We start from the raw sequence: 16,447 nt of genomic DNA, 5'->3' as shown, positions 1-16,447 counted from the left end.
GCTGAGAACACTCCATTTTATCCAAAGAAAAGCTTATTTTCCCCCAAAACAAGAATAATGAAATCACAGTTTTCTATCCAGAAAATGTTAATGGAAAATTTGTGCCCAGCTATGAATACAGATTGGAGATATTTGGATTTCTGAGGAAAGGAAGGTCAAGTCATTTTCACAGTGTGAAAAATGAAGCTAACAGAGTTCATATTTCTCTGTGAAGCAATGATTGATTTTTCTTTCTGTGCCTCATTCATACAGCACTAAACATGTATAGAGAACAAACTTACACCTTAGATAAAGCACACAGATTACATTAATACATTGAAAATTAAGTTAATATTAGCATCTATTTGAAGGTAGGTACAAGAATATTTAGTTCAACTCTGTGAGAACAGGCAGGAGTTGGCATAAATCTTATGTATCCTAAAGCTGCCATATCACAAAAAAAAAAAATATCACCATTGAGATGTGCATATGTAAAGTAGGAACCCATCATGTTCTGCCTCTATGGCTAAATCTCCTCTTTGGAAGTACATAAGCATTTTAGTTACTTAAAGGATGTTGTTACTCATTTTCAAGTGTGTGTGTATAGGCAATCTTTATTTTCCTACCATCTTAATTGTAATTATCAACTCTGCGCTGCCTGAGCAATTCATTTAACTGTGCAGAACTATTCTTATTAGAGTTGCTACTCCTATTTTATGAAACAAGATTAATTTAAAACAATAATCACTTCTAGAAATATATTGATAATGTATTCTTGCTGTAAGTAGTGGGAATGTTTTCATGTCCTGTTGAATAATCCTTCAGTAAGTTTCTCTAGACTCCTTTAGGAAACATGGCATTTTTGTTATAGTGGAGTTCATAATGGCAAGCTCTTACATATCTTATGTTAGGATGTGTCCATAGCTACCTGCCAGGACACACTGAGTTTCACCACACTCTGATCCTATAAGGCTCACAGGGGATATTATAAGGTCCCACAATGATTAGATGTGAATTGGCCATAGGGGTTTTCAACTCCCTGTTTTGTTACTTCTCTGTTTCTCAACCATGTGTTCCCAAAAGCCCCAGGAATGCCATTCAGGTGGTGAGAAAATCCTCCCTGACACAGGTTACAAACTAATGCTTTCAAGAGATGCACATTGATAACTCAGCAGTTGTGCTAGAAGTGCTTTGGTGCTTAGACTGTGACACTGTGACCCTACCTGACCAAGGCACAGCTCCACTCAGTGTTTTGCCACTGTCAGAAAAATGAAGAGGAAAAAAGGCAACAGCAATAAGATTCCTATTTATTGCTATCAAACAGCACATTAGCCAGGCAGCTCTTAAAACACTGTCAGGATAGTCTGAACTTTGAAAACCAGACAAGACAGAGGCTGTAGTCAAATACTCCAATAAAGTAACTTCAGAAACAAGTAACCAAAAAGATCTACTGGAAAGCAGATGCAAATCAGCTGTGAAAAGCAAAAGGGAGAATTACAGAACTAGGAATTTGGAGGGCACCACTGGCCAAAAGTACAGAGGCTTTATGAGAAAAAAAATCAGAACCAACTTGACTTTCAAGTAGACATTTCATTAATTAATTAGAATCATCACTGTTTGATCTTTCTCTGCCATCCACCCCCCATCCTTTTCCTTTCTTTTTTTCTTGTTTTGACATTTATGACCAATGCTTTGTTTTGCAGGATTTAAAGCAGCTGGCAATCTTCTTCTAAGATTTAAGGAACAAAACTTTATGTCATGATTACCAACTGATTGTGAACAATGGGTCATAGGGAGCAGTTGAAGAGTTGGCCATGTGTTGCAATCCTTCCCTTTAACCAAACCAATTGCTTAGAGCTTTAGCATGGCTCTCATCTCCTAGCCTGGCACACAGAAACAATCCCTGTAGTAGCTTTAACCAATTACACAACCATATGTTCCCTATGAGTGGAACTGAAGGTCACACACAGTGTAAAATAAAACTACCAAACCAACTTTGAAACACAAACACAGCCAGAAAATTGAAGTGCAAAAGCATGGTAAAAAGGCTTTTCACATCAAGTTTCCTTCTTTCTGCCATGTTGCTTTCAAAAGGCAGAAGCACTTTACAGCAATGATGTCTGTACATAAGCTGCTGAAGTACTGTCTTGTCTTCAGTGATTTTTATGATGATATTCTCTAATGCACTTTACAGAAATGTAACACTAGGCAAAGCTTCATTTTTATGAAGGAAACAAAAAGAATAATATATGGCACATAGCATTAGCACGGAGGTGGAATATCAGACAACAAAAGCTGATCTTGTTTCCTTTCTCTTTTCCCCCTTTCTTCTTTTATTCTGATCACTGTGTTATGTTCATCCTTTTAAACCTCAGTTTTCTGGTCACCCTATTTTCCTATGTTAGGAAAATAAGGCTTTCTTGTCTTCTATTAACATTAGAACATGGTATCTCTAGCAAACATATTCAGATCAGATCCTGTAGCTGTTCAGGATTAACCACGAGGGACATAATTCAAGAAACAGCTTGGGTATTTGTCTAGATGTTTAATACCAAACAAAGGAATTTGATAAATACAAAACACTAAAAAGTGCAAATACTATCCACATATATAAAATTCTCCATGTGTACAGTGAAGAGGGCAGACAAAACTGAAACTCATAAGAAGAGACTTTCCCCCAAGAGGAAGTTGATAAATACTTACTGTTTCTTTTCTAGTTAAAAAAAAAAAAAATTATGTCAAATTAATTGCAGGGTCCTTGTCTTTTCACAAATACATTCCCAGTGAAGGTACCTGCTGTTTTTGTTCACAAATTTGTTCGATTTCACAGTATTTTTGGAGCATTTTACAGGTGCATTGGGGTAGGCAGAGGGGAGGCAATAGGCTTGAGTCAGTTGCAAGAAAAACAGAAGCATCAGCTTTCCATGGGGAGACACAGCCCATGGACACAGCATCCTCCAAATATTTTGGCCGTTAATGGATAGATCCTATAGACATGTTACCTTCTAGTTTGCTATGATGTGACAAAAGTTATGGTATAGAATACACCTTTAGGCTATCTGCTCACATATCCATTTGACAAACTCAAGCACTGCATGACCATCAGTGGTTGTGGGTATTCATACCCGCCCAGCATCTTACCAGAAACAAAAGCTAGTTCTGACTTAGTAGACAAGAGCACAGAACCCCCCATCTGCACTCCTCCTAAGCCCTGGTGGACCTGGTGCAACTGGTGCTCAATACAGAAATAGCATCAGGATTAGAGCATCTGAGATGGTCCGTCAAAGGCCTTTGAGAGGTCTTGGAAAGGTTCTGCTAAGAACAGTGCAAGACCATTGCAGCAATTTCTTTTCATTCAAGAGATGAATGTCTGGCATATTTATTTCATAAAGTGAGAACCAGTATCCCAAACAAATAGCTAGAATGAGTATTATTCAGTCTTTTTCCTGGCAAACAGCTTAAACGACCATGTCTTGCTTTTCTGGGAAACCTGCCAGGTGAGCTTTGAAAGGATTGTAGTGCTGACGGCAGAGTCTGGAGGGCTCGTTCCATGCACTAACCAGAGGTCTGCTAAAATAATCAGGAGGAGGAGGCAAGGCCTTCATCCTGCACAGGAGAGGGCTGGAGCATAATGGCATTGCCACAGGGAAACCAAGAAGGCTGTTAAGCTCACTGGGGCATGGACTGTCTTTTACCATGTGTTTGCACAGCTCTAGCACTGAGGCACCCCAGAGTAAAGTCTTTAAAATGGTTAAATGACTTATGCTCTTAAAATCTAGTTCCAAAAGTGAGTAGTATAACTTCCATTTACTCCCCTCATTGGGTCTGGGGTGCAATTCCACTCCCACTTGCCTTTTTTTTTCCCTCATTCCTGAGAAAAAATTATTGCCTAGTCACTTACCTGGTTTGTGACTCTGCTGCTTACAGTGACTGTGCCTCATGAAATTATCTCCACAGCTAGAAGAGGGGGTGGCACCAAATGATGTTTTATCATTTTGTGATGTCACCACATTTACTGAAAATTAAATTTTGAGGAAAAAGGTGAATAGCCAAACAGAATTCTAAAATCAGAATTAACACAAGCTACATAATAAAGAGCTGCCAAGTGAAAAATTTGCTACTGTGACTTACATAGTGAACTGATTTAAATGACCTAATTTAGAAAAATGCATTTTAGAATGTCATTCTGTCCGTGTGGAAAACTGGTGCTGTAAGAGTCAGTAATCATCAACCTTTTGATAGTATTAATGTGAATTTTCCTATTATATAGTATAGATTATTAGCTGTTTCATCCCCAAGGAAAACACTGATATTGACAAAGGAAGAATTTCAGTTTGAGTGGAAAAGCCATACTTGGCAAGGAGTTTAAAAGCAGAATAGTATTTATGTAAATATAATGAGATTATAGCTGATCTCCTTGATGTTATTCTTCCATCAAATGATGGAATCATTAGAAACGTATCTGAACAATGCTAAAATAGCTAATTTTGAAAGGAAACCTTACAGCCAGCTACACTGAGGCAACACCTGAAAAGCCTATTGTCCACTCTGTTCGGAATAGATAACTCTTTGTACATGGTGACTAAAATCAAACAGAGTTTGTTATAGATAACAGTGCAAATCACCAAGGAGCAGCTGGTGGAAGAATTGACCTAAGTGATGACAGACTCTTATATTGCTTGTTCACTCTGTTTGAAGACCCAGAAATAAAAACTGAGGCAAATGATGTATTTCTGTAATGCAACTGAAACATGGTATTCATGAGTATACCATATTTATGTTTTTTAAAAGGTAGAAGAACAATATTGCACCACTACACCCAGTTACAAGAGCAAGTAACCAAGTCAGTGGTCATACTTGGAAATTAGTTTCAGGCTCCTGGTAGACATCAAAAAAAAGTCAATCAAGAGCAGAACTGCCAACTGCCAGCATAAGGGTATTAAAAATAGAGAACAATATCTATCACTCCAATTGTAACCTTAAAATTGCATAACACATCATTGTTAGGAGAAAAAAAAAATCAACCACAGACCAATGTAGTCAAGAGACTGATTATTTGACTGAGGAAAAAATTAGTATACTATGCATAGAGAGGTTTCTTTTTGGATTACAGTGACAAATGCTTCCTGATCTTTCTAAGACCTGCGCACATTTGCTGATGGTTCGTTCAACAGCCCTTACAAGAGGCAAAAATTTTCTTAAGTAGGTGCTTGAAACTGCATTGGCGTTTTTAGAGGAAAATCAAAACAGTTCCTTTGGTCCTGGTTTGTGAATGTAGTTTCAAGCATAAAAGTTTTAAAAATTAGGGTAGGAGCCTTTGGGAAGGCTGTACACAAAAGAGGCACAACACAGTAAGCAGACGCAAGTAACTAAACAAATTAAAGCATGCTTAGGTCAGGACAGCTGCTGTAGTTTTCTGCATGTTATTTTAAAAATCTTTATTTATTTTAGATATTTTTCCCGATAAAAGTACTTTATACCTTTCACATTTCCTATTAGTAGCAAAGCCACAAACTCCTGAGTACTACTGCCACTATGCAAGAAGAGTTATTTTAGGGGTCAGTTCAGGTCTTCAGTTTCTGAAATCCAGTTTTATCGCATACATTTCCTGATAACTGGGCTCTATTTTCCTCTGTCACAATATAGAATTATTTGAACATATTTTAAAATTAGTTACGCTAACCTGTACTTCAAGAGCAGTCACAGTTTTAAATGATAGATACCCATTAGAAGGAACAAGTTGAAGCCATTGAATCCTTTATACAACATTTTTGTAAAAATTTAAACATCATTTTGAGAAGCAGAAAACGTACCAGTCCAGTGATATCTGTCATTACTCATTTTTTTATATGCTCGACATGATTATTCATTACTCAGAAGTGACATAGTTAAATGCTAACTCTTGCTAAAATATTGATCATAATATGTAGGGGCATATAATTTATCTGAATCAAGTGAAATATGTTTTCCTCAGCGAGATGATGAAAGCTTGTCTCATTACAGCATCATTTCTACTGAAGTTTCCACCATTAGTTAGTTTAATGACTCTGTGAACATTTTAATTGAGAAGATCCCTGGGTAAGTTGCTCATTCAAGACACATGGATGGGTTTAGGTTTGAGAATGAGAGAAATGTGCAGTCAGCAGTGCTCAGCCTGAGAATGCAGGCAAAAAGCAGAGAACCAGGTACAACAAAGTACCCAGATCAGGAGGGGCAGGAGCATTTGGAGAGGAAAAGGCAAGCTGTTGCAAGCCAGGAGATGTTAAAGGATGTAACTGGCAAGTAAGAATACTCAGGCTGGCAATGTGATGTACAAATATGTGTTTGCCTAAATTGTTCTCGCCCCTGAAAAAATAAATGCACTGAGGCCACTGGAAAACTGCACTGCCCTTTGAAAGTTAAACCTGATAAGAAAAGGTAAGTGTGGCTATGACCAGCCTTGGTTTCACTCTGAATATATATTTCATAAAGGAGAACAAATTAACCACACTCTTGCATCATCCCCTGCCTGCACATGATTCACATACATTCAAAGGCAAAAGAGTAAACCACTGTTTAATGTCAACTACATGCAGCTGGTCAGCAGATCTGTTCTAGTGGTGCTCTGCTGTCCTCTGTGGGGATGAGCTGGGGCTCTAGACTTCCATGAAGATTGGTATTGCTGTCAGGAGTACCACACCAAAGTGCTGACACCAAAATAACTTGTGGCTATCTCGTCCTTGTGACTGATAAATTAAGGAAGGTGTAAATACTGTAGACTTCATTCCCTCTGCCTAAGTGGAAGTGGGGTCATTCCCACCTGCACAGGCATTTCTCTGAAAATAGAGTAGTCTAGGAGGAAAATAGATATGTGTCCTTATCTAATCAGAAAAATAGCCTGGGGATAGTGAAAGTTTTTATTTCTAACTCCTAGCTACTGAAACAAAAGCGGAGGACTTGAGTGATTTGCCTGAAATCACAAAGTTCTACGTATTTAAGTCAGAACGTCAGATCAAGCAATAGGGCAAGAAGAGCGAGCCTCAAGTTGTGCCAGGGGAGGTTTCAGACTGGGTATTGGGAAAGATTTCTTCCCTGAAAAGGCTGTCAAGCATTGAACAGGCTGCCCAGGAAAGTGGTGGAGTCACTGAAGGCATTTACAAGATGTGTAGATTTGGGCCTCAGGGACATGGTTTAGTGATGGGCTTGGCAGTGTTTGGGTAACATTTGGACTCGATGATCCGAAAGGTCTTTTCCAACCTAAACAAATCCATGATTCAGCTACATGGAAGCATTACTACCACACTGCATCTTGCATTTATGAGCAGAAAGAGCAGAGAAAGCACAGCAATATTAAAATGTCATTTCTTTTAGGAAAAAAATGGAATCTCTGAATATTTCCCAGAATGCTGTTTTATTAAATGTATCCAAACTTAAGCCTAGAAAAGAAGAAAAAAATTAAATCTAATAGGATCCATTCTAAACAATCACACATTCTACATAAAGAAAATGAAGTGTTTGACATAAACACTTCATAAGCAAGATGATTTACATTATTTGCACTTTGTTTCTGATTAATTGATATAAAAATACACAACCCTGCATTAATTTCTAACTTTTTCTATAGAACCTTTGCTGAACCTCTCTATGAAATCATGCACATGCAGGATCAAAACAGAGAGATGGGAAGTAGAATGTGCTTCATTATGGCAAGTACAGCTCATCTCCTCCTCCACAACACAATTTATTAGTATCTAATAGAATTGTAATGTTTCTCATTCTACATTTTTACAGCTGCATCAAAATATTAAAGTGTGAATTGCAATTAAACTCACACAGTGCTCTTAGCATAATTTCCCTTGTATTAATACTTAGCAAACCAAGTTATTGGCGTAATATTACTCTTGATACTGGTTGTCATAAAGGGATAAAGCCTCCAAATAGTAATAAAGTATATTTTACTGGAGAGAGAGCAGCAGTACAAAAAAACATTATGCTACCGGAGTCGTTAATTTCTGTGGAAGAGGGTGGGGAGAGAAAGACTTTTGACTCCTTAAATTATAGTTTGCACGTTAGTACATCAACTCACTTTAATCTCTCTAAACAGGTAATTTACTTGCTTTCTGAAAGCACCCATGTGCAAGAAAATGCTAGTGCACTCCAGGGATGATTCTAAGATTGATTGCTTGTCCCTAGTCACCAATAACGGTATGAATTCTGCTAAGCTCCATTTTAAACGTACCTGAAATATTTAAAGATTTTAGAGGGGCAAAAATGGAGAGGCAATATTTGTTTCCTGTAACCTCAATTTATGCATATGGTCAGCTTAACTAAAGATTTTTGAATCAGAAGGGCTGAACTACTACTTGCAAATGACAATAGGTACATTGACTTGGGATAGAACAATTGCAGGTGTGATATCCCTGCTTATGTAATCCCTTAGGGAATTCAAAAGTTATTTTGTATTTCCCAGCTGCTCCTCAGATTTGCAGTTGGCTATAGCTATTTGTGGTTTTTAGTTTGGAATTGAACTCTGCAAAAATGTGCTCATGGGAAAAATTGAGAGCTTCAGTATTTTCTTATGGAGGGAAAAAAGTGGCTAAATTAAATGCCATTAAGTAGACATGAGTTAGAGAAGATTGTCTGGGCTGGATAGTTCTCTAAAAGCATCTGGAAGTAGAACTCAAATGCCAAGAATTACCTTTTTCCTGCATCGTTTAGGAACACACCAGGTAAAAAAACTTTTCTCATATTCTCTAAGTGCTGACCCATATTTTCATATTCTAAGTGCTGAAGTGTAACCAGAAGTGGAGCTGCAGGATGGGCCAACATTTTTGATCAGGCTGTGCCTGATTACCAAGGACTGGAAGCAATGAGGACTTGGCCATGCAGGCTGCAACCAAAAACCCAATGAGGTTGTGTAGTCTCCTCTGTAAATCATGCCATGAAAACAAAAGACCATTTTATTAAGTTAACAATAAAATCCCAGTCTCAGGGTGATGCTGAAGGAGGTTTTGAAAGATTATCTTGACTTATTTCAGATAGGTTTGTGGTTTTGCAGACATCCAGTATATGTTATTGATAAAGGACTCAGTTGTTTCTTTCCAGCTTGCAAAGCTGTTTCTGTCAGTGGAGATTTCCCTCCCTTACAGAAAGAAGTCCCTTTGCACCATGATTAAATACCACTGGGTAGGAGAAGTGAATCTGAACAGATCCCCTGATTCAGGTCCATGCAGTTTCACACATCATGGAACAAAATATAAATAAAACAAAACTTCCAAAACTGCTGCAAGCTCCAGTCCTACCTTCCATTGATGTTAGATTGTTTTTAACAGATTTGGTTTCTGTCTGTGACAGTTACTGATGATAGATCCTCTAATCTGAGTAGGCTGAACATGAGGAGTCTGTATCACAGCCCACAGAATCAACACCTTGATGTCTGTCATTTGCTGTGTCATTCATGAACTGCCAAGATAACTGCATCACTGCAATGTGTCACACATCTCATATTTTGCCTCCCATTTTCTTCTCCCTCCCTTATATTTTATCTCCCAGAAATTTAATCTATCCTGCCTAAGCCACCAGCTACTAGAATAGACCAAAGTACTTGAATATGATGAAAAGGCCATTAATTGCCACCAGCCTGACCTCCCAGCAGAGGCTGCCTCCCTCCTCACTTGGCATGGAGAGGTTAATCTCCAAACTCTGTGCTGCTGTACCCAGCACAATAATCGCTTCTGAGCTGCTGCAGTGGTGACATCATCTTGCTCATGAGGCTATGAATACATGGGGAGCTAGAGACTACAAAAGTAGTATGGTGACAGTCTACTTTAAAAAAATTATTAAATTTTCAAGGGTCTAACCCAAAGTTTATTTAAATTCAGTAGAAATTTCAAATGTGGCCCCTAATATCTTCAGCACATCTTGGAAGGACCTTGAGCACCCAGGGCTGTGGATAAATTTACCCATCTAAGTTTGGTTGAAAATAAAATTCTCCATTCCTTCTCTTCTATATTCCTCATGGCATGTTTCCTAACAGTATAATTTACAGAAAAATGATCAAAATATCATTAAGGAATGTCAGTACTCTCAGCCGAGCTCCTTTCAGACATATAAGCAGTGTGTGGCAGGCATAATAAAGGCATGATTAGGAGTGTCCTTTAAATCACAGGAATGGGAGGCAGAGTAAGTAGACGTACCCTGCTCCATCTCTGAACTGGTTCTTTGCATGACTGCGAAACAAATGCATAACTAGTAAATGCCTGGGCATAACTCAGTTCTTTCATGCCTGTAAAGATATTCATATTTCTGACTACCTAGCAGTAGCAGTAACATCATCATTTTCTCCCTGTACATCAGGAACCATGGGCAAACCTGTCCAGAAGCTGCTTCCCTGCTCAACCCTGTGCTGGGGCCAAGAAGAGGCAAAGCAGCAGCTGAACCACAGAGCATGAGAACAGAGGTTGAGGGATCCTGGACATTAGCAATGGACACAGTTACCTCAGAGTTAGACGAGGAAAGGGCAAAGGACCTAGAAGAAAGAGACCTAGTACTAAAGAATGTGTTCTGCATGAGCCCCACCAGTTCTGAGTGTTCTCCCAGCCCTGTTTCTGCTAACAAGCCCACACACACAAACCAAGGCAGACGTGCATGTGAGAAGTGATTTGTCCCACAGTAATGTTACTCTAATTAGCCACTTATTATGACACTTAGAACTACATCTGAAAAAAAAAAAAAGTACATTCTTCATCGCCTGCTCTTTTCCTAAAAAGAAATAACAAAATGGCCTCTGTGGAAAGCACACTCAATAAATGAATTTGGGTAACACCAGGAGCTTTGTGAAACAGTGTTTAACTGCAAGTCTGAGAGAAACTGAGAAGAGCCTGTATGCTAAGATAATCAAGCACATCTCTGTGTGCAACACTAGGTTTGTTGACTGCCTCACATTTTAAAGGAAAAACCCATGAGACGACAGAAAGGGGTGAGCCCTCAGAGCATTATTCCAGGGAGTTATTCCTGGCTCACTTCCATAAAGGATACTCCCAGGGTGGATATTTCTATTCTAGGACACAAATACCTCATTTTGGATTTCTTTAGTCTTTTTAGAAACAATAGCTCACCTGTTATATTCGGCAGATTCTGCCAAATCCTCTTCCTTGGGTAGACACCCTCTTAATTGTAACAAGTCTGTTCTTAGATCCACGTAAAATATTACGTGACCAATCTAGACATGAATTAAAGGAAAATATATGCATGAAGTGTTTAATATATATAACACCTGTCAGGGATGCTGTGGAGTTCTAGATCTTGACTGCAGCTCCAGCCTAGGAGCAGTGGATGGAGTGAGGCAGAAGCTTCAGTTCACTTGTGGCAATATTGCCATGAGTATGCCTGTGTCACTGTCAGTCACAAAACAGGTATCCCAGGAGATCTTTGGACAAGGAAGTGCCTGATCCTCAGAACCTGTATAGGAGTGGGGTCAATCCTATCAAAGGGTTCTCTGTGAGCCTGTTCTAAAAACAAGCTCTTCAAATCCACCTATGTCTAGGTTGCCAGATTTGAAGCAGATACCAGATTGTTTTACTTCCTAAGTTTGGACATAGCAAACAAACAAAAACAAACCCCAGACCAACCCAAACCCACAAAGTAATACACATGGGAGATGTGAGCTTTTCTTAAAGCTGAAATGATTCTTTCATAAAACAAAATATTTCTGTTTGCGTAGTATTGCTGTAAATGTAATCAGTGCCAAAATGTACATTGGCTTTCCTAGCCTCATTTGTCCAGCTTAATCATAAAGTGTTAAAGAAGCCAAAGCCTAGATGCCAGCTAAAACTGTGGCAAAGCCACAGGTGAAGACTAGATTGTACTGTCCTTCTGGTGCAAAGAGTGAATAAAGGCACTGAAAAAGGATTTGACTTATAGACAAGGTGACAATATTTCTGAAATAAAAGACTGGAATATTTTCGTGGTGACCCTTTAGGGTCATAAAGAAGACAAAATGCCCATTTACCAAGGCTGCATGCTGGTGGCGTTGCTGCCAGCCCGTAAGGTGACAGCGACACTTGCATATCACTCCCAGTGCAGGTTTATTTCCAGACACTCCATGTTCTGGAGACATTTATCAAACGCCACCAAACTAATGTTAACATCCACTTTGAGCAAAGGAACAGCTTTAAATGTCTCTGCTGATCTGAATTTTTCTCTCTTCTGCTCAGCAGACACATCACTTGTTCTGTTGGACTGCTTATTCCTGGCAAACATGGAACAAATTCTTCTCAGCCTTGGAAAACAAGCAACTTGTAGTTATTAAGACAGAAAGTGAAGCAAAAAAATAAACCGGGTCACTGAGATGTCAGGAAAAAAAAAAAGAATTTGCTTGGGTATCATGAGAGAAGGAAAAAAAAAAAAAAATCAAGACTGTCCCAAGTTTTGTTGTAGAAGAGACAATCAGGAAGACCTTGAAAAGAAGATAAGGATTACTTTACAGTGCTAATACTGTGACTTCTCCCAGCTGCCAAAAGGGATGGCAAATCCAATAGCTCATGACCAGAAATAAAGAGCAATTCTAGCTGGGCAAAAGAAAATTGATACCTTTAAATGTATAATCTTTAAATGTATAATCTCTTATGCTGGTGCCTCCCAGCAAAGAACAGAAGCTAGACTGCTGAGTTTCCAGTGTAAACTTATGGCATGCTGCTTAATTCCACTTTTATTTAATGCTTCTGTCCTTTATGTGGCATTAACTTTAATGTAATATTGAAGGCTTTGGGTTTTTTTTTTTAATAGCGTCATAAGTGTAAATGTAATAGTTATATAACAATAACAATAAATCAAGAATGTACTAGAGTCACTGCAATAACTAATAATAACATTAAGACACAGTTTATGATGTATCTAAAGTTCAGTACCTTAGAGAGTTAATTAAGTCCTAAGTTAATTGGCAATGATCTTATTTCTAGACAGGAAATGTAGCCAATTAGCTTGTTTATGCTTAAACAAGTAACTGAGGTCATAACAAGACTTTTTGGGGTGTTATTGATTGATTTGTAATTTGTTAATTAATTTTGATTGACTTTACAAGTATCCTGCTTAATTCTTTGCTTCTAGGGAGATGAAGCTACTGACATGACTGGTGGCAATGTAAAGTCACAGTCACCATTCTCACTGTATGAAACGTGTAGTTTTCCCAACTCCACTTGTAAGATGCCACACTTACAAAGAAAAAGCTTTTGTGACAAAGTGCAAATCAACTCAATGTTTTTATAACTTTATGCCTACCTTTACCCATCACAGAGTACATAGTAACATCAGAATTGCCAAATTGTATTTAACCATTCTGACTCGCACTGCTTTGTTACTTTGTATGTTTCTATTGTTAATTGCACAACATTACCATCTTATTGCTTTAGTAAATTATTACATCAAAAAAATAATTAATGGAAAAATATATGAAAACCAAACCCAGGTAATGTTTCCCAGATGAGAATTGTAGGGAAGAAAACCAATCTTTTGCAAGGTGACCTTTTTTAATCACAGCAACATCTTGAAGATTTTTAATTGCAAGTGGCTTCTCCCCACATAGCCTTATCCAGAACCAATCCATCAGTTATTACACAGATTTAAAAAAAACTAAACATCCTGTTAAAATTCAGCTCATGGGAAAGAAGGACCTTTAGCTCAGGGCATCTCCAGTGAAGAAATTCTTTAGCTGCATAGTCACATAACATGGGAAAAACAACTCATTTACCTTGCCTTCTGCCATTGGAGACCATAATAGAGGTACAGAGCAGCAAAATGCCAGCAGTGGGTGACCGTGCAGGAGTGTACATCTGCCTGGGATAGGCAGAGTGGGGTGAGTTGGGCAGCAGAGCTTCTGCTGCTGCAAATTCCTGATCCCAGGGGAGAGCCCTCAGCAGCAGGGCTCATGCACCTCCTGCAGTGCCCCAAGGGATCAGCTGCACAAACAGGCTTTCTGTTCCATGCTGATGGTCTGGTAACAGAGATGGCCTCTCTTTACGAAGCAGATTAACCTCGAGGTAATTAAAGGCCACAAATGATATGCAGGAAATTCATATCTAACACTACAGAATCAGAGCCAACAAATCAGTTCCAGGAGGACAAAGAGTCTGAACTGAGAAAAAGTAACAAGACTTTTTTAAGATCAGAAGCATCAACTGATGATGAGATGCTAGCACTTTTTAAAAGGTTAAAAAATGCAGATATGACCACATTTAAACCACTACAGCCTAGGCAACAAGCAACAAATGGTATGAAATTAAAACTACTTTTCTGTTGTAGATACAGAGCAGTTCCACAGTGATAAAAATAGTTTCCTTCTTTATGCTCATTCCTTCTTGAAGTTCAGGCCCTTTTTTTTTGTCATAAAAAATTCTCATAGTTCAGGAATTAATTGACAAACCAGGATGTTTTTTTTTTCCCCTTTGTTAATGGGCCTGTTCTCACTTAACAAAATATTGTGGCAATTTAGAAATTATTCTTTACATTGACACAGCACTCTTCTACTTAATTATGTTTTATTTCATTGCTGGAGTTTTCTACTTCCTTCAAGTCCTACTTCAGTATCCCTTGAGTACCACTATTTCACTCTTATTTTGATTCTGGGCCGTACAATTCATAGCAAAGCATTAATTTTCAGTTTTATCATATATTCAGTGTTGAACGCAACCAATCACTCCACCCTGACTCCCTTTGTAGCTGGATCAGTATTTCTCTAGCATGACCAGTTCCTCCAGTAGTGAAAGGTAGAAGATATCCTTTGGATAAACACTTCCCTTGTAAGAATGATATGGGCTGATTTATCACACTTGTCTCCTCCTGCAGAGCTAACACCAACCTCCTAGATCAAACTGTTTCCAAAACTTGCACTATTTTGGAGGCAGCCACCCCAACGCAGAGGGAGGACACATTTATTCACATGTGCTGAGACTTAGTCCAGAGCTTCATTTGTGTTAAGGTAGATTTGTTGTTAAGAATCATAGGACCAGTTCTAGTTTGAAACTTGCCTTTATTGCCACTCTCTTATCCAGAATGCAAGTCCACAACCATTTAGGAAACTAAATCAAGGTATAATGTCCCCAGTATTACTGTGGGAGGGTTCAGGAAAAAATGAGCATTTTATAAGGAAAAGCTATGGGGTTTTCATTCTGCTTATCATCATTTTCCCTACTCTTATAGTCTATCTGTCACAATTGCATCCTTGAAGCTTCAGACTCCGCCATGAGCACTTATACTTTCTTTCCACACTTGCAGACTAATTTTTAAAGTATTAGGGTGAATTTTTATTTCACTGAAGAGGGAGAGTGCTTCCTTGCTTATCTTTCAGCTTCTGTGGTACAAACACCTTCTACCTAGCAATCTTCTCCCTCCACCTGACACAGGGAAACCCCCCATATCCAGAAATAAGGTCAACCCTCTCCTCACCAGGAATGTTGCTTTTCCTACAATCCAAAGCAAACATAAGAAGAGCCAAGGTTCTGGGGTGGCCCTATCTGTAATGTTATTTTATACTGCGAGACAATCGAACATCTTTTTTCTAGGCTGGAAAATATAATCATATAAAACTGTCATGGTTTAAAAACCAAAATTACTCAGTCAAGTATAGTTATAAAAATAAAATACACTTTAAAAAGAAATAACAGTAATGTCCTCATGCTGTATAAGACCTAGAACACAGATAACAAGTGGTTATCAAGATTTTATTGTCATATATATTGATACAAAAGTTCAATATGCAACACATTTAACTCCCTTTAAGCAGTCTGAAATAGGTCTTTAAGTAGAATGGCTAGAGAGAAATCCTTCAGAAGTTTATTCACAGGGGTAAAGCCTGTGCAAGATGTACTTGCGCTGTGCAATGCACATCAAAACAGAGGAGCTCAGACTGGCACAGGAACCCAGATCCAGGGGGATGAGCCACATGTGTGAGGTGTCTCATCAGTGCTCATTAAGGTTTATTGGGTGTGACAAAGCACTCTGGCAGCACAGCCCCATGGGGCTGGTATTTCACTGCTGGAACTGTGGGCAGGTTTGGCCCAGTGACTCCACATGCTTTTGGGTCAGAGTTAATTTAAGTTGCTCTTGCTCCCCATACACCATTTTACATTACAGAAATATTTGTATTTTTGTATTCTTGAAGGCAGGGGCCAGCACAAAGTGCTACTGCTAGGGAACAAAGCAAAGCACTGTGACAAAAGACAGCAGTGATGGCAAATTCTTCTGGGCACCTTTGCTCTCCATGCCAGGCCAGGACTTAGACTGTTGTCTTTGGGACAGCCCATGCAAGACAATGCAATAGAAACTTCTGCTTTTATGATCCTGCCCTGAATTTTATGTTCTACTTCAAAATGTATCTACGTTATGAAACTGTTATGCCACCAATTTTTCTCTTTTCCTTGTCTATGCTCTTTGGAGACAAGACTGCCTGTAGCATTTCTGCAAACCTCTCTCTTCTTGCCTAGTCAACATATAC

At 38.7% G+C, this 16,447-nt stretch overlaps 2 protein-coding genes across 2 annotated transcripts in view; both read right to left on the bottom strand.

The window, feature by feature from the left end:
- The window catches only part of LOC128814568 (uncharacterized), a 79,782-nt gene that overhangs the window by 3,109 nt on the left and 60,226 nt on the right, over nucleotides 1-16,447 (bottom strand). The gene's annotated exons all lie outside the window — the stretch shown is intronic.
- Nucleotides 1-16,447, bottom strand: part of AFF2 (ALF transcription elongation factor 2) — a 359,389-nt gene that overhangs the window by 337,042 nt on the left and 5,900 nt on the right. The gene's annotated exons all lie outside the window — the stretch shown is intronic.

The sequence above is a fragment of the Vidua macroura genome, chromosome 14 (assembly GCF_024509145.1).
Source record: "Vidua macroura isolate BioBank_ID:100142 chromosome 14, ASM2450914v1, whole genome shotgun sequence".
NCBI lineage: Eukaryota > Metazoa > Chordata > Aves > Passeriformes > Viduidae > Vidua > Vidua macroura.
This window is presented reverse-complemented; position numbering and strand designations above follow the sequence as displayed.